The sequence below is a fragment of the Carcharodon carcharias genome, chromosome 19, assembly GCF_017639515.1.
Source record: "Carcharodon carcharias isolate sCarCar2 chromosome 19, sCarCar2.pri, whole genome shotgun sequence".
Lineage (NCBI taxonomy): Eukaryota > Metazoa > Chordata > Chondrichthyes > Lamniformes > Lamnidae > Carcharodon > Carcharodon carcharias.
In genome coordinates, this window is record NC_054485.1 from 29,884,878 (window position 1) to 29,909,624 (window position 24,747).

Sequence of the window (24,747 nt, forward strand, 5' to 3'; positions counted from 1 at the left end):
AAATTACTTATTTCTTGGACTGGATTTGTACTCAAGAGAACAGCAGCACTTGTCAGGGTAAAATCTTTTCCAAATGGTGTAAATGTCACTATATAGAAGGCTTTCCTGGAATCCTTTTACTGTTAAGGGGTTAATGTGAACACATTCACTGACAGAAGTAGCAGATGTATCCAAGTGTTTTGAATGTCTGGCTGTCAAATAGTATCTTGCAAGACACTTGTGTGAGCAGAACAGGGTGTGAGATCCATCTGTGACATCATGAACTGCATCTTTCACTACAAAGCTTAATTTTTAATCTTCACTCAGAGTAAAAATTATTCTCTTTTCTTGAATTAAAATGTCCTGCGGCAACAGATAGCACCTGCTTCAGCAGAGTGTAGTCTGTGATGGAAGCTGTGTTTTATGAGCATATTTTTGAGAGACTCAACTAGGCTGAAATCCCCTGAATTAAGTGACTTTTCAATGATGGGGTATTTTTGCATCTTGTGCAGGACACCAGAAGTAGAAGGTCCAAAAGCACAAACAAATTTAATGCGTGTTTCAGAAATTATTTCACCACAATTATACACGTGGGGCTGGATTTTATGAAGAGGTAAATAGTCCCACCACCGGGGCTGGAAGTGAATTCCATGCCCATACAGGCAGATGGCAGGACCCAGGGGGTGGAATTTTACCAGCAGTGGCCAATTAAGAAGTCACTGCCAGGACAACAAACAGGACAACAGCTGCCCGCCTCCCAGAGCTGCCAGCCCAATCAGAGGGCTGGAAGCCTGGCAGCCTTGGCAGTGCTACCAATAGAGTTGGCCACTACTGAAGCTGTAGGGAGAAGGAGAGAGCACATCCATGTTGAGGCACCCTTGAACGGCAGGTAAGATCTTTTTTTAATGTGCTAGGACCAGGCAGGCCCCAGCCATTGGAAGGATGAACTGTCCTGCCATGGTGTCAGAGCCATGGTGGTTCTCATTACTGGAAGTGGAAAGTGATCCTCGTTTGGCCATTTAATTGGAATAATTGACTGCCCAGTTCCGATCAGCAGACAGCCATGCCGCTGCCATTCCCACTCATTGGAATACATTGCAGCGGTGGAAAAACATCAGGCTTCTCTCCCTAAGCATTCCATCACCATTTCACCAGCCCTACCGCCTCGATCCCAGCCTGTCTCCAGAGGACTGATGAAATTCGGGCCATAGATTTCTCACCAAACTTTCACCTTCTGAAAACAATGAATCCTTGGTGAGGCACGAACTCACTAAAGCCAGGCATGTGCCAATAATGTGGCCAAGTACCCTTTATTTATGTGTGAGTGTCAACAATGAGTGTCAATGGCTATTTGTCCATGGGGGCATCACTGTGAAGCCCAAATCAGGTCCATACACGCGCCTGACACGCCAACAGAGCTCGCTGTATAATGAGCAGAATTTTCCTCCCCCTCTCACAATCAGGATTATTGAGGGTAACTGTAGTGTCTGGGCTGAGCTAAGTCACACAGTTTTAGTGAAATGGTAAAATATTAATAATTTCTTGTCCAAAGCCAGTCTCAGGGCAGAGATTTATGGCAATGCGATGGCTGCCCATTTTATTCATACAGGCCCTTCTCTTTGCTGTCAGCTGCCCCTGGGATCAGTGTGCAAGAATACCACGGAGGCTCATTCTCTCCTTCCTGCCTCCGATTTCAGACAAAGCCTCACTAAGTAGGCATGTGGCACGGGCTCAAAATAAACAACTTTCACTGAGCTTAAAAATAACATTTCTCCAAGACAGCATGGTGCAGAATATGAATCAGAGACTCGATCTATTCATATCAGACTCTTAATTCAGATCATTTGCAGAAAGGTACACACCCAGTGCTTTCTGGAGCTCATGCCATGGAAATTCACTAAAAGAAAATGCTTCACAGAAGCTGAGCGTTGTTAATCACCATTTCATCTACTCCAGGGGCTTTGGGTGACAGCACATCCTGTTAACTCTTAAGGCACCAATCACTCCATTATCATAAACATACTTAAGTGTTAAAAGAAGAAAAGCCAATCTTGGCCTAGGAAGTGTGTGGAACAACTAGACACAACACATTCCCACAGGATTCTGTGTCTGTAAACAATCAGGAAAAAATTGCCACATTCTGCATGTGAAAGAATGGCACAAAATAATTCCTTTCACACAGACACACAAAAGACCAACATGAACTGCTGCAAAAGACGGGCAGTGCTCACTCAGACTACCTTGAAATCATGTCGTTTTTCTGTCCTTTTTATATTAGCCTGTGGTGTGTCGATTTCTGAATGAGTTGATCATTGCTTTTACTTTTTCAATGTACTTCAGTAATTGCATGAAACAATGTGCATACATGTGGGATTACCAATCAAATCTATTGATGTATATATGTGGGGCAGCCAATGACGTCAGTCAAATTTTACATCAAATACAAGTAAGCAATTCATGAAATAATGAATAGGATGAGTATTTTCCTAATAATTAGAGATAGGGAAAGAGAGGGAGATGTACAGTGCTAGCAGCTCTACTAAGAGTTGACTCTGAACACTAGTAAGATATGGCTGCCAGCCGTTTCCTTTGCCTCTTAGCAGAGTCAGCAGTGACTTAATGGAAAAGGAGGTGGGGTCAGGAATGACTGATGAAACACACTCAACCAAATGAAAAACTAACAGAGCCAACAGCCACTGAAAACACCAGAAGAAATGGCACACAAGGCTTGCCAGCCAGACATTTAAAAATAAACTTTCTTATTTTAGTGTTCTGAAAACAATTTCTAAATAATAAATGTATTCCTGTCAAAAGGACCAGTGCTGAATCCATTATTGCCTGTGATAGGCAGAATATCACCTTTTGATTACTGAGATTCTACAGCTATCAGAAAATGTCAGCTACTCCCAAGTGAAGCTGACATCAGGCTGACAATAAACGTTTCCATCTGTTCTGCTGTAAGATATTGAGAGTATAGACATTTTTCAGCAAGCACTGCTGTTATTCGCCAGAAGGGATGCAGCAGCTGTTTGGTGGTCACCACTGATGTTCCTATACCCTTCTAAACTGATGGTACAAGTGTGATGGATTGGATAATGTGCGGAATTTAATGCCCACCCCCCAAAGTGAGTTTGGAGGTGGCAAGGTGATGGTGAGGAGTCTGGGGACCTCATTGCCTCAGTGTCGTTGACAGCAATGAGGAGTTGGTGCCAACTTCTGATTGACTGACAGCTCTAGGGACCTGGGATTTCTGCCCCGGGTCCTCGAACCCTGGAAAGGCCGGCGCAATTAATGCAGTGGGCCTTCCTGAAAGGAGGCACTGCGGGACTCTCACCAGCTCTCCAGTCGGTGGGCAAGACCCTGTTGCCTGGATTAAACTCCACCCAATGTCCCTGCTTGTTGAGGCTATGACCACATACAAATTGATTAACTCCCAAGTCTAGGGTAATGGTATCCATCACCAGGCATTAAACAATTGGCTTTTGCATCACATCCGTGCCCATGGATGTAGTGACAAGGCTGGGAAAAGCTAGAACTCCCAGCGAACATCCTCATTAGGATCCTGCACAACATCATCCTTCTCTCAACGCAAGTGTGAGTGCTCTCTCTCCTGTTTTTGACTTTGCTGCCATGCAGTACTTATCTCTACTTTGGTTCACAGGAAGCTTTGCCAAGCAACCAACAACCTCAGACAGCCAGTCTGTCAGCTCCATCCAGCTCCTCACCTCCAGCCAAGAGGACACCTCCTCCATTGAAGAGCTGGAAATAAGCAGCCTAGAAGACCAATCGCAGCGCTTACCCACACCCTACAATAGCGCAGAGACACACACCTTGGTCGGACCTGGATCTAGGTCAGGTTCGGGTTCACAATCTGGTGGTCACCACACAGGCACGTGTCTGCAACAGAAGGAGGCAGGTTCGGCCCAGCTCCCCGGCACTCAGAGGACTGCTGGGGAAGAGGCAACTATGAGATCTGAGTCAGATGACAAACCTCTGGATTTGGCCTTTCAACTCATCTTGGAGAGTTGGCAGAAGGCGTGGAAGAGCTGTTGGAAGCCCTCAACAGAATGGCACATGAGTTGGAGGAGTGCGTCCACCTGCTCTCTGATGAAGTGGTGCCCACATGTGCGCGTATGGAGGTCTCCATGGGGAGGATGGCGGACGCCATGGAGACCCTGGTCCAGCAGAACGCAGCGATGTATGCAGGCCTGCATCCTATCGCTGTAGCCATGAGTGAGTTCCTGCTGTGGCAACGCGAGAGGGAAATGGGGCACCTCGACGTTGCTCCAGGTGTTCCTTCCCCTCAAGGAGTCAGGCTGGGGCCCCTGGGCACCCTAAGGGAGGAGGAGTGGCAGCTGGACACCCCTAGGTCATCCGCTCAGGAATCTCAGAGGCTGTCCTCTCCCTCCGAGTCTCCTTTGCCTGTGAGCCTCTCAACCTCGTCCTCTGTCACCACAAAGGGAGCAGCTGGCCCACGAGTGACTGTGGAGGGAGAAGTGTGTGTGTGGCAGGGCCTTTCAGAGCTTTGTGCAAGCTCTCTCCCATGCACACAGATCCTGAACATATCACACTCACCTCACTGTCCTGAGCATTTTCAATGCTGCCTGCTGGGGTTCGCTTTCAGTTGTCCATCTGAGCTGACCTGCATCTCCGCCCCACCCAATGATCACACTCCCATGCAGCACCTGAACTCACCCACCACGACTCTCATTTCACTTTCGATTTAGACAGCATGGTGGTGATTCAGTTTTCCTTCACTCCCCCATCCTTTCCCCTCCCACTGTGACCCATTTCCTTGCCCCATCACTGTTGACACCCCCGGCACCACCTTCCACCTCCGTGACCTACCAGCCACAACCCTTTTCCTTCGGGATGTCCGGGTGAATGTGCATGTTCCTTTCCTTCCACATCCCACCCTCATCCACATTAACCGCTCCGACTTCCTCCTTCCCGCCCCCGGGGTCCGTGTCTGCCTCCAAGTCCCTACCAACCACCCTCACCTTCCCTTCTACCGCTACTGTTGAACCCTCACCCTCCCACCCTACCACCTCACTGCCCTTGGTCACTCTCACCATTCCCTCATACCATGCCCACCCTCAGTTCACCCCCCAGGAGGCAGTCATGGACTCATCAGAGCCCTCCCTTGCACGTACATCTGGACGTCTCGCACACCAGACCCCTTCCCCCACTCCGGACCCCTTTCCCCCTTGGAATGCCTTACCACCCCCCCCACCAATAAACTCATCCCCCTTAGTCCTCCCCAACACCCCCAGACTCCCGCCCCCACCCGGTTTATTCCTTCTCCCTTCCTGACTCCATCAGACACCCTTACTTCTTCCTCCACCCTTACTTGCTCCCTCTCCACACTCCTCCCCCCTCCGAACTCCTCCCCCCTTCCACCACCCTTACACCTACCTCCCCTGTTGCCATCTTATCTCCCGTTACCCCTCCTCCCCTGTACTCCCACACCCGCCCCCCCTTCCTCTCCAGTCTAGCCTAGACCTTCTTCTCCCAACCACCCCGGTACATCTTCCTCTCCCAAACACAGCTGGACCTTCCTCTCCATCCCTTCAACCATCATCTGCTGAGATCAGATCCTCAACGGTGACTTTCCAACTTCTGTGAGCTGCTTCGCGGCGCAGCCATGTCCATGAGAATCCACCCAGCATGCCATGGACATTCCTCCAGTGTGCCATTGATGTGGGGCCCAGCATCTTCTGTTCCTCGGATGTCCATGGTGTGAGCAAGGCCCTGGCAATAAGTCCCGACTTCTGCAAGTCACACTTGTCAAGATGTGTCCTGCACCGGCGTGTGATCACACTGATGTGGGCAGATGATACAGCCGGTGGGGGGCGGTTGGGGGAGGGGAGATGATTCCATAGGGCTGGCCCTATAATGATATGCAGATGTATTACAATGAGGTTCCCTATGTCCGACATTGGGAAACACTATCCACTATCAACTGGCTGAACGGACGATCGCAAACTGGTTTTACAACATTGTGAAACTGATTTCTGGCCTTTTCGCCACATTTTTTGCTCACGCCACCGAGCCTGGCCGGATGCCAGCGGGAATGGAAAATTCCACCCATTGTCTACCAACTGCAGGATTCAGACCAGGACCAGTACATAGGTAAAAATGGCAGCTCCAGTGTGTATTTGCATGTCATGATACAGCAGCATCTATTCAACTTTGGCCCTGGTGTTGATCTTTTGTGTTGCACTGTTGAGACCAACACAGTGCTGTTCAATCACTCAAACCACCATATGGTCATTTTGAATTCCACCATTGCATACAAGGACTTTACACTCAGTTTACATCATAAAAGTTAAATAAAACTCCTATTACAAAACAAAGGCAAAACATAGTAGGCTTGTCCGATAATTTCATTCACTGACATTAGAATAATGCTGAATTATCTAATACCTGGTTTAAGTATCATTTTAACATAAGTACAGAATTGTGGTTGTGCATTTCCACTTACTCAATCTTCATGAAAGGATTAGTTAAGACTTGTTAAACAGACATGGTTGTTTCTGAAAAAAGACTTTAAAGGCCCCCTTTAATAATGCTCCAATACAGATAAGGTCCCTTGCCCTTTTAACTGTATATGGCATAGGAAAATCTTAAAATAATTCACATTATAATTATGGTATACTTACATTTCACATACTTTCTTTTAGGGTCAGCTGTGGCTTAGTTGGTAGCACTCTTGATGAGCCACAAGGCTCTGGGTTCAAGTCCCATTCCAGATTGTGAGCACATGATTTATTACAGTGTAGTATTGAGTGAGTTATCCCTTAATCAACATCACAAAATGAGATTATTTGGTCATTATTATATTGCTGTTTGTGGGAGTTTGCTGTGTGCAAATTTACTGCCCCGTTCCCCACATTACAACAGTGACCACACTCCGAAAGTACTTCATCGGTTGTAAAGTGCTTTGAGACACCTGGTACTCATGAAAAGTGTGATATAAATGCAAGTCTTTCTTTTCTCTCTATTTTCACTTCACACCTACTTTGCTGTTGAATCTGGAGTCAGGCCTAAGCAGATACCACAGCGAAATGGAGTGAGAGACTTTGAAGAAGATTCTCAATTAACTCTGCTTCAGAGTCAGCTGAGTTTAACACCAGATTTATGAGTGTCAACTGACACTATTTTGCACCAATACTAAACTTGTATTGTAAATGCATTTTAAAACAGTGTTAGAAAACAAGTAAAAAAAAAATTAAAGTGGATAAAAAGCAAAAACAAATCTTCTAAGGAACATGACACAAATCACTGTAAAATCTTACAATAAATAATTCTATTAAGTAACTTAACCTATCAGAACCATGCAGAAATTTGTGAGGTGTCATATATCAGGCAAAATAGTTTATCTAAACTCTGGGCCAGACAGATGACTAAATAATGACCGTTGAGGATCTAACAGACGGAGATTGTAGTGGGTGCCAGATTTCCTGTAGATTGCCAACTCTCAGACTCTTCATAGATGACCTAATTAAGCCAGCCTGAGTCACTAGAAATCAGCGATAGCTGGAATTATTTTTAATCCTGAATTTCTTCCTTTCTTGGTCAGACTTGAACAATGCACCACAGATATGTGACCTTTTATGTTAAAACCACATGAAGCTTGAGCAATAATGACTAAGACTGATAGGCCCTGATCTCATCATGATTTGATTTTCTGACCCTATTTATATCTCATATATGTTCTTAATGTCCACCCTTGTGTTGTACAATGCTACTAGCTGTCAAAGTGCTGTGCCACTGAAAAGTAGCTATGATTTTCTTCTTTAGCAATTTGTAACCTCACTTTTATGTTGCTAGGGAGAGATAGAATGAGGTGGGAGGACACTCATGTAAGATTTCAGGGTTTGGGGCCAAAGATCCCTAAATAGGCAGTCGTCTAGTCATTATTAATTTTAAGATGGTTCATTAAGTTTATTAAGAAACTACAGTTTAGATATGATACATTAATAAATTAGACAGAAAAAAAATATATGACCTGTAACAGTTTGTGATGATGGTCAAGGGGTGTTTTTGTAACTGGAAGCCGGTGTCCATTGGGGTTCCACAGGGATCGGTGTTGGGTCCCTTGCTGTTTGTGGTATATATAAATGATTTAGACTTGAAGGTAGGAGGGTTGATCAGTAAATTAGCGGATGACACGAAAATGGTGGGGTGGTAAATAGTGAGGAGGATAGCCTTAGATTACAGGAGGATATAGATGGGCTGGACACCTGGGCTGATCAGTGGCAAATGGAATTTAATCCAGATAAGTGTGAGGTGTTGCACTTGGGCAGGACAAACAAAGCATGGGAATAGACAATGAATTGTAGGACCCTGGGAAATACCAAAGATCATAGGGACCTTGGTATGCATGTCCACCGGTCCCTTAAGATAGCGGGACAAGTAGATAAGGTCGTTAAGAAAGCATATAGGATACTTGCCTTTATTAGCTGAGGCATAAAATATAAGAGCAGGGAGGTTATGCTGGAACTATATAAAATGCTGGTTAGGCCATAGCTAGAGTATTGCGTGCAGTTCTGGAATCCACATTATAGGAAGGATGTGATTACACTAGAAAGAGTGCAGAGGAGATATACCAGGGTGTTGCCTGAGCTGGAGAGTTTTAGTTATGAGGAGATTGGATAGACTGGGGGTTATTTTTCCTGGAGCAGAGGAGATTGAGGGGGGACATGATTGAGGTATATAAAATTATGAGGGGCATAGATAGGGTAGACAGGAAGGAACTTTTTCTCTTGTTGGAAGGATCCATAATGAGGGGGAATATATTTAAGGTAAGGGGCAGGAGGTTTAGAGGGGATATGAGGATGAGTTTTTTCACCCAGAGGATGGTGGGAATCTGGAACTCACTACCTGAAAGGGTGGAGGCAAAAACCCTCATAACATTTAAGAAGCATTTGGATGTGCACTCGCGATGCCATGGGATACAAGGCTATGGGCCTAGTGCTGGAAAATGCGATTATAATAGTTAGGTACTTGTTTGACAGGCACAGACTCAATGGGCCAAAGAGCCTTTTTCTGTGCTGTAGACCTCTATGACAGCATTCCACTCTCTAGTCGAAGTGCTAAGAAACTCTTCCCTTGATCTCTTAATCTTCCTCCTCCTCCGGTCCATCTTCCATCTGAAGAAGGCAGCTACTCAATGAGCACTGCCATCTCACCAGCACCTCAGCCCTCTACCACCTGTACAACACCAATATATATACCCTTTTTTGGGGTGGTTGACAGCATCAATCATCTATCTAACTATTCTGACCAATGGATATGTAACAGGTACTCAAAACGTCAGGGAGATTACCACCCCCCTTGTTTGTCATCCTGCTCAAAGTCAGTTTTTTAGTTTTCATCCTGCTGAGGGTCATATCCTGGTCCTTTCTAAACAATTGCATAGATATGGGGGTGCACAAGACACCTTTCTACCAGCTTAGGAATGTCAACATGGCAGCCTGAACTAAGTGACCTTGCTGTTTCTGAAGACTGTTTAGAGGTCAAAGTGTTTAGAAATTGTCTTTCCAGAGAGACAACCAATGCTGTTTAGTTAATCTCATAAAATGCAGAAAACACCCATTTATTAAAGACCCCAATTTCTTACACTCATGTGGAGCATAAACGTAGGCATAGTGTTGGGTCAAATGGCTGCAATTCTATGGTAAAATTCAATGCAATTCTATGTTTTATGAAGACGTATGAAATGGAAACTAGTTATCTCCCTCGTAGGAAGAAAATCTTCACCACAACTGATTGTGAGCCGCATCATGGGCAGAATTTTCAGTTCGGCGGCGGGTGCAATCGGCGGGTCCAGGACCAGCTGGTGAATGGACCGCCAACCGCGATCGACCCCCGACGGCGATTTCACACTGGCTGGTCAGTTACCAGCCATCCAGCGCGAAGCACGTGCTGGAATGCTCAGCACTGCCGGGGTGGGGGGCAGGAGGAGGGCGGGCACTGACGTAAGCGCGGGCATGGGCGAGCGCGGAACGAAAGCTCCCTGAAGGTAGAGAGCTGCTTCAGGCCAGCTGAAGACTTCAAAAGTATTAAATAAAGGTTTTAAAATCAGAAAATGTCCAAGCATCACATACAGTCAGCTGAACATGTACATTATAAAAATTCTGTCCATAGATTTTTATTATTTTTATTTAATAACAGAAACCTCATCCCGCCCTTGGACGAGGTTTCATGAAAAATGCAAAGGCCGCCTGGCCGATTCGCCCATCTGCCAACCCTGAGGTTGGATGGACCACGAAAAATCGAGGACAATCACAACTTTAATTGCCCTCTTAATTGTCGGCGGGTACGCTTCCGACTTCTGACTGAAATATCGCACAAGCGTGGGATGATGTCGGGACGCTTGCCTGATGTCATCACGCGATATTTTACACTTCAGTGGGTCGGGACTGCGCCCGCAACCGACCTGAAAATTCTGCCCCATGTGTCGTCTGACTGGTAGTTGTCTGCTGTCTGCTCTCCCTCTTATTCCAAGAACAATACAGGGAATAACAAATTGGTAACTAAAACACTGAGAGGGAGAAACTCATTTGTGCAGCACCCATGTTCATTCTCCCGGGGCATGCAGCACCACGAGACACTACCTACATGGTCCACATGCCATTCTTCATTGAAAGAAGTAGCACTACACAAATTAATTTCTCACCCTGTGAATTCAAATAAAATAACCAAAGTCGGATTAAAGTGAAAAATGATTATTGCAACATGAAAATTGAGTGTCCATTAAGGTCTGTTTGCACTGCAGTCAGTTGAAGACTGGCTCTCCATTCTAAAATACACTTCCATAAAAATATCCTGCGTAGCACACATCGCATGACGAAATGGGAAGAATGAAAAAGCATCAGTTTTCATTATAGTCAGGCCAAACTCAATCATTACTTTGTCTTCTTTCACGTGTGAGGTAATTGGGTTGGACTGAAACAGTTGTTTCATGCTACTCATGGAGAAGGACTTCATAAATATTAACAGACTAGAAATTCAGCTGTGCGGCATATGCAAGGGCCTAAGCCTACTCGAAGCCCCAACTGCAAGGTTGGTTTGCCATGAGACAACCACCATTAGTGCAGCTGGGCTGCACTAAGAAAGCCAGGCTGGCATTTGTTCTGCCAACGAGGTAAGTTTTAAAATATGCTTACCCGAATGTGGGCCACAACTACAGCTACCACACCCCACCAGAAATATAGGTTCACAATGAGACATTTACCTGTAATGAGGCCTTGCCCATTCATGGTTAAGCTGCATATTCCACAATTCTATGCCACATATCCTCTGTATTACTAATCAGTCTATTCCACAATAGGATACTTTAGTGATTTTCTTACACCTGTTTCTATATCTATACATATTAACCTGACAGCCATGTGTAGCAGTGGACCTTGGACTCGCAATCCTTGAATTTGCATTCATTCCTTATACGATGTTTGCCAATGCAAAGATGGAAGACAACTTTTCAGTCATATCATGGTTTGAAAAGTGTCATAAAATAAATTTTCAAATATCGCAAATACCAGGCTTACCCTGCAATATTTGGCAGATCTGAAGCATGCCAGACCACAGGTATTTGGGATCCTCAGATTCAAAGGTAGATTATTTGCACATATTCAACTCATCCTTGACTGCAATTAATTTCAGAAAATTACATGTTCCATGGCGCATCCAGTAACATAAGAATGTTTACAGTTTGAGAGAGTAACCCATTAAATGAAAGTAAAAAAAACACAGGTATTACAAGAGCACTGAGTTGTTGATGCGGTTACGAGGGGAGGGGTGGATTCAGGACTTACCAACAAGCTCCAGGACCAAGAAAGCAAATTTATTTCATTAAATGTCAAGAAAATCTTAGGAAGAGCACTTCAGAAAAGATGTCCTCAATGTGACAATTTCAGAACAAAAAGTGACAGCTTTAAAACTGACATGCTTTATGCCATCAGTAAACTGCCACGAGATAGCTATCTCATATCTTTGAGATTGAGAGAGATTTAAATTGTCTCCCTCACTCTATTCTACATAAGGAAGTTTTAGGGCTATACAACTTCTAACAGCCCCTCGTTTACTGACCTTAGCTATTTTTAAGTAGGTTGCGTAGAACTTTCTGAAATATGACCAAGTAGCAAAAGTCAATTTTAAAAGAAAACAGAGGTACTTTTTCTTTTGAACTCCCTCTTTCACCATCTGTTGTCAGATTTAAGAATTCTAGACTCATTTAGTGGAGATGCTTAAGCAGTGCGGTTCATTTTCATACAGTAAGGTCCTTTCAAACTTATTGTTTATTCATTTAGGTTACGTGGTTTAACTCCTAATTTCGTTATGGATGAACGGGAATATAGGTTATTAGGAAGGAGTCCAAATAAATCAGGCTGATTGGTACTAACATAAATTCTTCTAAAGGTGCCTGTCCATCATTTTAGAATCATAGAATAATCAGACAGCATAGAAGGAGGCCATTCAGCAGTAGTGGATGTACTATAGTTAGCCCCAGTGTCATCAAGCTACAATGAAAACATGCCAAGGGTTCACCATCATGATTGCTAATCAGGAACTTCCACTTTGGCATTGTGTGCAGCAGTGACTCAATTGGTAGCACTCTCTCTCTGAGTCACAAGCTTCCAGGTCCAAGTCCACAAAAGTCAAAGCCAATGCTCTGATGTCATACCAAGGGAGTGCTCCACTGTTGGAGGTGTTGTCTTTCAAATGAGACGTTAAACAAAGGCTTCGTCTGCCTGCTTGGCTGGATGCAAAATGCCCGATGGCGCTATGTTGAAGAAGGGCAGGAGTGTGATCCTTGTTTTTCTGGTCAATATTTATCCCTCCATCAGCATCACAAAGAACAGATTATCTGATCATTATCATGTTGCTATTTGTGGGAATTTCCCTGGTGCTAATTGATTCCACATTACAACAGTGAACACACTTCAAAAAGTATTCAATTGGTTCTAAAGCACTTTGAGCTGTACAGTTGTCATGAAAAGCATTATATAAATGCTAGTCCTTCTTTTCTTTCATCTCAAAAGTGTAGGTGGGGGCATTGGGTGAGGGTAGGATGCATCAGCAATGATGTTTGCATGTAACAGCAAATCAGCGTTCACTGACAAGAACTGGGCTCCAACATGAATTATCATCTTCCAGAGAACCTTATGAGGGGCAAAATAAAGGAAAATAGTGGGGAATAAAAACATGTCAATGGCAAGACCCCAGCCATGTGATCTTTTGCAACATGAAACTAGGATATGTCTCAGGCCAAAATTCTAAGTAAGGTGCTACTTAGGTGTATGTATTGGATGTGGTTTTCCAAAACAAATTGTCTCTCAGACTTCACGACTTAGATTCACTGGCTCAGGTTAGGTGGGAAACTTTATGCTCACACACCAGAAAATAGATACCAAACTTCTTAATTGTATAAATTAAATATATTGACAATTTGCTGAGCAATAACATAAAATAAGTGGAGAGAAATGCTACCTTCGGACTGTGATTACCCTCCAAGTTTTGTTTACATTCGTTGCATTAATAAGTTCTTTGTGTAAATGGGGAGAGTTTGGTTCCATTTCAACTTAGCTTATAAAGGGATGAATTAGATGTGGAATTCTGAGTGAAACATTAGCTCACTGGAATTCTATGGGCAGAATATTGAGCTCATCGGGCTATTTCGTGATATTTCGGTCAGCGGGTGCGTGTGGGAGGCAGCAGCACGCCTGCCAACAACTAACAGGCATATTAAGGCCATTAGAGTAATAATGACATTTTTCACTGCCTGTCCAACCTCACGGTTGGCGGGCATGCTAAAAGGCCAAGCTGCCTTTGGATTTTTTAGGAAACCTCATCCACAGGCGGGATGAGGTTTCCAACAATAAATAAAAATTAAATTAAAATGTTTGGATTTCATTCATAACATGTCCCTGCTCATGTGACAAAGTCACATGGCCGGGGGGGGGGGGGGGGCATGTTTTTAACATTGTTTAAGTTATTAATTTTTTATTTCAAAAATCTTCAACTCCCTGATGCAGATCCGTGCCTCGGGGAGCTTTTACTGCACGCATTCGTGTGCATGCGCGAACTTCAACGCTCGCACTCCTCCCACCCCCACCCTGGCAGCGCTGCAGTGCGCATTTCGCACTGGCTGGCCGTTAACTGGCTAGCCAGCATGAAATTGCGGTCAGCTTCCTGATCGCTCCCAGGCCCACCTGCCGAGTCCACCTGACCACTGGAAAATCCTGTCCTATATTTTGGCTTGTTGGCCTTGAGTCAGTTATTCCTTGGTGCATATAGACCCCTTTTCAAATATAACAGTTATTCCTTGCTCACTCTAAATAAAGATTGCAAGATGCATTTTTAACCAGTAACTTATATATTGCACAGAGGATATTATTGTCTCTGCTCAAAGTTATTTTTGCAGTGTTAAAAATAGCACATGGTAGATGATGATGGAAAGGTTTTTCCTGTTTTATAACTGTTCCACTGAGCTGAGGTGTGGCGCAAGTCTTTAAAATGGAGCATGTATATTAGAGCTTCACAAAACTCTTTCATTACCATCAACCCACAAGTCAGATGTTGCCTCCAGCTCAGGACAAGTAGGGACTTTGTTACAGAATCAAGCCCTAACCTTTTGCAACTACAAAGGCAGCCAGTGAATTACAAACCTTGGATAATCTCAAGCTCAATGAAATGAATACCTAATAAGAACCCGTCTACCAGTTGCCATTAGTTTACAGTAAGTTTGAACATTACTTTTAGATTCACAAAGTCACTTTTAGCTACAAAGCAGTATTACAGCCATTAAAGCCAATCACCCAGCAGGATATGTTTTTTTTAATTCATTCATGGGATGTGGGCTTCACTGGCTGGGCCAGGATTTATTGCCCATCCCTAGTTGCCCTTAAGAAAGTGGTGGTGAGCTGCCTTCTTGAACCGCTGCAGTCCATGTGGTGTAGGTACACCCACAGTGCTGTTAGGGAGGAGTTCCAGGATTTTGACCCAGTGACAGTGAAGGAACGGCGATATATTTCCAAGTCAGGATGGTTAGTGACTTAGAGGGGAGCCTCCAAGTGGTGGTGTTCCCATCTATCTGCTGCCTTTGTCCTCCCAGATGGTAGTGGTCATGAGTTTGGAAGGTGCTGTCTAAGGAGCCTTGGTGAATTCCTGCAGTGCATCTTGTAGATGGCACACACTGCTGCTACTGTGCTTCAATGGTGGAGGGAGTGGATGTTCGTGGATGTGGTGCCAATCAAGTGGGCTGCTTTGTCCTGGATGGTGTCAAGCTTCTTGAGAGCCGTGAGAGCTGCACTCATCCAGGCAAGTGAAGAGTATTCCATCACACTCCTGACTTGTGCCTTGTAGATGGTAGACAGGCTTTGGGGAGCCAGGAGCTGAGTTACTCGTCTCAGGATTCCTAGCCTCTGACCTGCTCTTGTAGCCATAGTGTTTATATGGCCAGTCCAGTTCAGTTGCTGGTCAATGGTAACTCCCAGGATGTTGATAGTGGAGGATTCAGTGATGGTTATGCCGTGGAATGTCAAGGGGCGATGATCAGATTCTCTCTGGTGGTTCTGGCTGGAATACTCTTCATTTGCCTGGATGATTGCAGCTCCCACGGCTCTCAAGAAGCTTGACACCATCCAGGACAAAGCAGCCCACTTGATTGGCACCACATCCACAAACATCCACTCCCTCCATCACTGAAGAACAGTAAAAGTAGGGAAAATCCCAAGATATTCTATAAGTATATCAATGGGAAGAGAATGACCAGGGAAAGAGTAGGGCCCATTGTGGACCAAGGGGGCAATCTATGGGTGGAGCCAGAGGACATCGGTAGATTGTTGAATGAATACTTCACATCTGTCTTTAACCAAGAGAATGAGGATGAAGGTATAGAACTCGGGAAAAGAGACTGCAAGGTTCTTGAGCAAATTGATATCGGGAGTGACAAGGTATTGGAGGCTTAAAAGTGGACAAATTTCCAGATCTGGATGATTTCTGTCCCAGACTGCTGAGGGAGGCAAGGGAGGAGAACACAGGGGCTCTGACCCAAATTTTTAATTCCTCTCTGGCCACGGGGGAGGTGCCAGAGGACTGGAGAACAGCTAATGTGGTTCCACTATTTAAGAAGGGTTGTAGAGATAAGCCAGGGAACTACAGACCAGTAAGTCTCATGTCAATGGTAGGGAAACTATTGGAGAAAATTCTGAAGGAGAGAATCTATCTCCACTTGGAGAGGCAAGGTTTGATCAGGGATAGTCAGCATAGCTTTGTCAGAGGGAGGTCATGCCTAACAAATTTGATTGAACTTTTTGATGAGGTGACCAGGTGTGTAGATGAGGGTAGTGCAGTTGATGTAGTTTATATGGATTTCAGCAAAGCCTTTGACAAGGTCCCACATGGGAGACTTATAAAGAAGGCAAATGCATTTGAGATTCAGGGTAATTTGATAAGGTGGATTCAAAATTGGCTTAGTTGTAGGAGGGAGAGGGTGATGATAGAAAGATGCTTCAGTGACTGGAAGCCAGTGTCTAGTGGCGTACCACAGGGATCTGTGCTGGGTCCCTTATTATTCATCATTTATATAAACGGCATTGATGACTATGGCCTGAATTTTACCGTCAGCGAGTTGTGGGCGGGGCCCGCTCGCCGATGGGAAAATGATGCGGGATGATGTTGGGAGGAACCCCCGATGTCATCCCGCCCCATTTAAGTATTCAGGAAGGCGGGTGGACAGCTAAATCAGCTGTCTGCCCGCCAACCTGTCAATGGCCAATTGAGGCCATTGACAGGATAATTAAGGTAATTAAAGGCCCTGCCCGTCCAACCTGAAGGTTGGTGGGCAGGCCAGGAACCCCAGCGGGCTTCTGATAAAGGTTTCATGTTCCTTTTTAAAAATCTTAAATAAACTTTATGTGATATTTATTAACATGTCCCATCTCATGTGACATTGTCACGAGGAGGATATGTTAATTTTTTTTTATTTTTCTATTTTGACACTTTGAAGCACTGTCAGTGATCTCCCTGAGACAGCACTTAGTCTTAGGGAGCAGTGTGCATGAAAGAGCACACTTAGGGCAAAATGCAGCCCTATGTGGGGAGTAGGATTAGTAAGCTTGCGGATGACACAAAGATTGGCAGGGTGGTTAATAGTGAGGTTGATTGTCTTGGGCTACAGGAAGATATAGACAGGATGGTCAAATGGATAGATAAGTGGCAGATGGAAATTAACCTTGAAAAGTGTGATACACTTAGGAAGGAGTAATTTGACAAGGAAGTATTCAATGAACGGCATGACACTAGGAAGTTCTGAGGAACAAAGGGACCTTGGCGTGTGTGTCCATAGATCTCTGAAGGCAGAGGGGCATGTTAATGGGGTGGTGAAAAAGGCATTTGGGACACTTGCTTTTATCAATCAAGGCATAGATTACAAAAGTAGGGAGGTCATGTTGGAGTTGTATAGAACCTTAGTGACGCCACAGCTGGAGTACAGTGTGCAGTTCTGGACGCCACATTATAGGGAGGATGCGATTGCACTGGAGGGGGTGCGGAGGAGATTCACCAGGATGTTGCCTGGGATGAAACATTTAAGTTATGAAGAGAGGTTGGATTGACTTGGGTTGTTTTCGTTGGAGCACTGAAGACTGAGGGGTGACCTGATCGAGTGTACAAGATTATGAGGGGCATGGACGTGGTGGATAGGGAGCAGCTGTTGCCCTTAGTTGAAGGGTCAGTCACAAGGGGGCATAAGTTCAAGGTGTGGGGCAGGAGGTTTAGGGAAAGCTTTCTTACCCAGGGGGTGGTGACGGTCTGGAATGCACTGCCTGGGAGGGTGGTGGAGGCGGGTTGCCTCACATCCTTTAAAAAGTACCCGAGTGAGCACTTGGCATGTCATAACATTCAGTGCTATGGGCCAAGTACTGGTAAATGGGATTAGGTAAGCAGGTCAGGTGTTTCTCACATGTCGGTGAAGACTCGATGGGCCGAAGGGCCTCTTCTGCACTGTATGATTCTGTGATTCTGTGATACGGTCATTGCCTGGCACTTGTGCAGCGCGAATGTTACTTGCCACTTGTCAGTCCAAGCCTGGATATTGTCCAGGTCTTGCTGCATTTGGACATGGACTGCTTCAGTATCTGAGGAGTCGCGAACGGTGCTGAACATTGTGCAAACATCAGCGAACATCCCCACTTCTGACCTTATAATGGAAGGAAGGTCATTGATGAAGCAGCTGACGATGGTTGGGCCGAGGACACTAACCTGAGGAACTCCTGCAGTGATGTCCTGGAACTGAAATGACTGACCTCCAACAACCACAACCATATTCCATTGTGCTATGACACCAGCCAGTGAAAAGATTTCCTGCTGATTCCCATTGCCGCTAGTTTTGCTGGGGCTCCTTGATGCCACGCTCGGTCAAGTGCGTCCTTGATGTCAAGGGCAGTCACTCTCACCTCACCTCAGGAGTTCAGCTCTTTTGTCCATGTTTGAGCCAAGGCTGTAATGAGGACAGGAGCTGAGTGGCCCTGGCGGAACCAAAACTGGGCTTCAGTGAACAGGTTATTACTAAGCAAGAGCCGCTTGATAGCACTGTTGATGACCCTCTCCATTACTTTACTGATGTTCGAGAGTAGACTGATGGGGCAATAATTGGCCAGGTTGCATTTGTCCTGCTTTTTGTGTACAGGACATACCTGGGCAATTTTCCACATAGCTGGGTAGATGTCAGTGTTGTAGCTGTACTGGAAAAACTTGGCTAGGGGCACGGCAAGTTCTGGAGCATAAGTCTTCAGTACTATTGCTGGAATATTGTCGGGGCCCATAGCCTTTGCACTATACATTGTCTTGATATCGAATGAATCGAATTGGCTGAAAACTGACATCTGTCGGGGGAGGCCGAGATGGATCATCCACTCAGCACTTCTGGCTGAGGATTGTAGCAGATACTTCAGCCTTATCTTTTGCACTGACACACTGGGCTCCTCCATCATTGAGGATGGGGATATTTGTGGAGCCTTCTCCTCTAGAGAGTTGTTTAATTGTCCACCACTATTCACGACTGTATTTGGCAGGACTGCAGATCTACATCTGATCCATTGTTTGTGGGATAGCTTAGCTCTATCACTTGCTGCTCATGCTGTTTGGTACACAAGTAGTCCTGTGTTATAGCTTTGCCAGGCTGACACCTCATTTTAAGGTATGCCTGGTGCTGCTCCTCGCATGTCCTCCTACACTCTTTATTGGACCAGGGTTGATCCCCTGGTTTGATGGTAATGGTAGAGTGGGGGATATGCCAGGCCATGAGGTTACAGATTGTATTTGAGTACAATTCTGCTACTGCTGATGGCCCACAGCACCTCATGGATGCCCAGTCTTGAGTTGTTTGATCTGTTCGAAATCTATCCCATTTAGCACAATAGTAGTGCCACACAACATGATGGAGGTATCCTCATTGTGAAGACGGGACTTCATCTCCACAACAACTGTGTGGTGGTCACTCCTACCGATACTGTCATGGGCATCTGCATCTGCAGCTGGTAGTTTGGTGAGGATGAGGTCAAGTATGTTTTTCCTCTCACCATCTGCCACAGACCCAGTCTAGCAGCTATGTCCTTTAGGACTCGGCCACCTCAGACTGGAGAGGTGCTACAGAGCCACCCAGAGTGCATTTTGCACTCTTGCCACACGCAGTGCTTCCTCCAAGTGGTGTTTAACATGGAGGAGCACTAATTCATCAGCTGAGGGGGGGTGGGTGGGGGGTTGGTGGGGGGGGAGGGGGTGGGGTGGGGGTAGATAGTAATCAGCAGGGGCTTTCACTTGCCCATGTTTGACCCGATGCCATGAGACTTCATGGGGCCTGAAGTCCTTGTTGAGGACCCCCACAGCAACTCCCTCCCAACTGTATACCATTGCCAATGGGACAGGACATACCCAGGGATGGTGATGGTGGTGTCATTATCTGTAAGATCTGATTCCGTGACGATGACTATGACTATGTCAGGCTATTGCTTGACTAGTCTGTGAGATAGTTGTCCCAAGCCCCAGATGTCACCAAGGAGGACTTTGCAGGGTTGACAGGACTGAGTTTGCTGTTGTCGTTTCCGGTGCCTAGGTCAATGCCAGGTGGTCCATCTGGTTTCATTCCTTTTTGGAGGTTTTGCAGCAGTTTGATATAACTGAGTGGCTTGCTGTGGGTCAGAGTCACACGTAGATCAGGCCAGGTGGTAAGGATCTTCCCTAAACAGTATTAGTGAACCCGATGGGTTTTTATAACAATCGACAATGGTCATCATTGGACTTTTAATTTAATTCCATGTTTTTATTAAATTCAAATTCCACCATCTACCATTGTGTGATTCGAACTCAGGTCCATAGAGTGTTACCCTGGGTCTCTGGATTACTAGTTCAGCGACAATACCACTACACCATCACCTCCCCTATCCTACGTCACCTTTCATTCAATTCATTTATCATTTATGAAAGTAGGTAGTCTGGCTGTTGAATGGAAGTGTTCCTCTCCATATACGAGAAGGAAGCAAAACTGAAAGTCTAGGTTCGCCTCCTCCTGTGCTTGCACCCCGTGTTAGTGATTTAGGGCACTGCTCTGGCAAAGACTGTGGTCCAGGATCTCAGACCTGTCTGGTTGAAAAGAAATAGTCTATTGACCAACTACGAGGAAATAAAAGGAAAATGGCATTTTACAAACTGAGGGTGTTGTTGCCAACTGCTGGAGAAGATAATACTTTCAGTGGTGACTTCAGTTACTGCCAGTTGATCATTTGTCTGACTCTGTGAATCCCACATTCTGCCTTTCTCTCTCTTAGAGTGTCGTAGTAATCAAAACACAGAAGGCAGCCTTTTGGTCTGTTGGGCAGGATTTTACCACAGGCTTCGGGACTCCAACATCAAGACCAATTGGGGATTCTGAGCCTGTAATTACTCGGCTCAGCTATTTTCCAAGAGGTGGCCTCTTAATTGGCCGCCTCCAGCTCGACAGTAAATCAAGGACCATGGGCTGGATGTAGATGCTGCTGGCAACTCTGAAACCTTGACACCCCCTCCATAGGGATCCAGGGGGCACCTCCAAATGGAGGCTGCCTTGAACAGATAATTAAAAAAAAATCAGAGGGGCTAAGCAAGCAGGCCTAGTTACTAAGAGCAACTAGGGATGGGCAATAAATGCTGGCCCAGCCAGCAAAGCCCACATCCTGTAAATGTATTTAAAAAAAGAATGGCCCTTTGGGCTCATGGGGACAGCCTTCCCTGCCCCCGAGGGAACCTTTCCTACCCATGGACTCCTCTTTCAAGCATGGAGCCTCCAGCTCCAATTGCACACCGCCAACTCCACCTCCCCGTGCCAACCCTGGCCACAGATAGCTGCAGGGAGGCCGCCTGCATTAAGCTGGCAGCTTCCTCATGTAGTGGGGGGAGGGGACTTCAGGTAAAACACCCTTCATAGGACTTTTAATTATGTAAATTGGCTGCCAACCTCCATTCAGCAGGCAACCGATCCACCCCAATCGCACCACTCAGAAACTTCCCCAGTAACGGGACTGTGCCAACCCAGGACAACCCTGTCCTTTAATTTTTTGTTAACTTTTTGCCAACTAATGGAAAGCATCTTTCTCCATTTACCATCTGAAAACCTGTCGGAATTTTGCAAACCTCTATCTTATCTTCCCTTAACTTTCTTTTGTCCGAATGAACATTAAGAGCTGCTGCTGCTGATCCCATCAGTACTGCTGTATAATTGTGAATAGATACAATTTTACTCCACTGAAATGTTTTAGTAATGATATTGAAAGAGCAAACTAGATGTCCTGGTTCTTAAACTGTATTGACATGTAAACAAGCCATCAGACTAGTTCCACATGTAATACATAAGTTATTCAACACTCTGAGAGACATCCAGCTAAATCTGTAGCTTCTTGCTTTGTACATCATAAAAAGAACAGGCAGATTACAGAGAACAAACTATCTCAGATAGAACAGACTGTAATATCTTCCAATAGTACAGCATACAATCATATTGCATCAGAATGATGCTGTGCCAAACATAGTGTCACTCGAGCAAGAGCAATCTAGCCCATAAAGCCCAGGCAATTCATTTCTATTTGCAACAACAATATCCGGGCTCAACCATTCCAATGCCCTCCTGGCCACTCTTCCATCTTCCACCAACTTGGGCACATCCACACTCACACCAACCCCTGCTCAGCTATCTCAAAATCAGCAACACTTTGAATTAAAAATTTTCATCCATTTTTCTCCAAATCATTCCACAGCATTGGCCCTTCATATCTCTGTAAACTCCTCCAGCACTGCGACTCTCCAATATCTCTGTGCTCCCAATTCTGGCCTGATATGCATCCTCTAATCACTTCTACTTCACCCTCTCCCTTCTTCAATAGGTGAGTTGTTCACCGCAGGATTCCTAGCCTCTGACCTGCTCTTGTAGCCACAGTGTTTATCTGGCTAGTCCAGTTCAGTTTCTGGTTAATGGTAACCCCCAGGATGTTGATAGTGGGGGATTCAGCAATGGGTAATGCCAATGAATGTTAAGGGATGATGGTTAGATTCTCTCTTGTTGAAGGTGGTCATTGTCTGGCACATGTGTGGTGCAAATGTTACTTGCCACCGGTTAGCCCAAGCCTCGGTATCGTCCAGGTCTTGCTGCATTTGGACATGGACTGCTTCAGTATCTGAGGAATCACGAATGGTGCTGAACATTGTGCAATCATTAGTGAATATCCCCACTTCTGACCCTTATGATGGAAGGAAGTTCATTGATGAAGCAGCTGAAGAATGTTGAGCCGAGAACACTACCCTGAGGGACTCCTGAGGGGATGTGCTGGAACTGAGATAATTGACCTCCAACAACTGCATCCATCTTCCTTTGTACTAGGTATGACTCCAACCAGCGGAGAGCTTTCCCTATGATTCACATTGACTCCAGTTTTGCTAAGGCTCCTCAATGCCAAATGCTGCCTTGATGTCAAGACCAATCACTCTCACCTCACCTCTTGAGTTCAGCTGTTTAGTCCATGTTTGGACCTAGGCTGTAATGAGGTCAGAAGCTGAGTGACCCTGGCTCAGCCACAACTGAGCATCAGTGCCACTTGATAGCATTGTTGATGACCCCTTCCGTCACTTTACTAATGATCGAGATTAGACTAATGGGGTGGTAATTGGCTGAGTTGGATTTGTCCTGCTTTTTGTGTACAGGACATACCTGGGCAATTTTCCACTTTGTCAGCTAGATGCCAGTGTTGTAGGTGTACTAGAATAGTTTGGCTAGGAGCACAACACTTCAGTACTATTGCCGGAGTATTGTCAGAGCCCATAGCCTTTGCACTATCCAATGCCCTCGGCTGTTTCTTGATATCACATGGAGTGAATTGAATTGGCTGAAGAGTGGCATCTGTTATGCTGGGAACCAGTCTAGTAACTATGTCCTTTAGGACTTGGCCACCTCAGACTGGAGTGGTGCTGCTGAGCCACTCTTGGTGACGGACATTGAGGTCCCCCAACCAGAGTACATTATATACCCTTGCCACCCTCAGTGCTTCCTTCAAGTGGTGTTCAACATGGAGGAATACTAATTCACCAGCTGAGGGAGAGTGGTACATGGTAATCAGCAGGAGGTTTCCTTACCCATGTTTTACTCGATGGGGCCCAGTGTTGATGTTGAAGACTCCCAGGGCAGCTCCCCCCCTCAACTGTATACCACTGTGCTGCCACCACCTCTGCTGGATCTGTCCTTCTAGTGGGATGGTGGTGTCTGGGACATTATCTGTAAGGTTGATTCCATGAGTATGACTATGTCAGGCTGTAGCTTAACTAGTCTGTGAGACTGCTCTCCCAGTTTTGGCATAAGCCCCCAGGTATTAATAAGGAGGATTTTGCAGGGTTGACAGGACTGAATTTGCCATTGTCGGTGCCTGGGTTGATATCTGGTGGCCTGTCTGGTTCAATTCCTTTTAGGCTTTTTAGCAGTTTGTTATAACTCAGTGGCTTGTTAGGCCATTCCAGAGGGTAGTTAAGAGTCAACTACATTGCTGTGAGTCTGGAGTCACATGTAAGCCAGACCAGATAAGTGCAGTAGATTTCCTTCCCGAAAGGGCATCAATGAACTGGATTGGTTTTTACAACAATGGTTTCATGTCATCATTAGACTTTTAATTCCAGATTTTTATTGAATTCAAGCTTCACCATCTGCCATTGTGGGATTCAAACCTGGATCCCCACAGCATTACCCTGGGTCTCTGGATTACTAGTCCAGTGGCAATATCACTATGCCACCATCTCCCCATAGGGGATTGTCTTGCATGAGTTGCATGTTGTCCATATAGACAGCTTGAGAGTGAACTTATCCATTGTTGACAGGTTCCGTTGATGGATTGAAACCTTGGGTTTGAGACAGGCCTTTCCTGGACCAGGCTGGTACATTATTCCGGTTTTCTTCATGCTAACCACAAGGCCAAAGCGTTGGAGAACAAGTCCACGCTACATTGCGTGGCCAGCTATGGATCGGCAGCTAGTGCACAATCACCGGCAAACAGAAAATCACAAAGTAGGTCCTTGGGGACATCGGTCTTTGCTTAGAGTCATGTCAGATGAATAGCTTCCCTATCATAAACATCTGATTTTGTTGCCAGGATCACCGACATGGATGGCATCCATGTTATACATGTTTTACATCCCCAATTTTATATCACTCCCACTTCACCATAAATTACTATGAACCACATCATGTGT

The 24,747-nt window shown here is 45.4% G+C and overlaps 1 protein-coding gene across 2 annotated transcripts in view; it reads right to left on the minus strand.

Annotated features, from left to right (window-relative positions):
* The window catches only part of clic4 (chloride intracellular channel 4), a 137,362-nt gene that overhangs the window by 84,442 nt on the left and 28,173 nt on the right, over nt 1-24,747 (minus strand). Inside the window, exon 1 of one of the 2 annotated variants that reach the window (XM_041212917.1) lies at nt 6,642-6,724. The exons of the other annotated variant lie outside the window; for it this stretch is intronic. The gene's annotated coding sequence lies outside the window, so the exon portion shown is untranslated. Of the gene's footprint in view, nt 1-6,641; nt 6,725-24,747 lie in introns of those variants that run through there. 2 annotated transcript variants of the gene reach the window in all.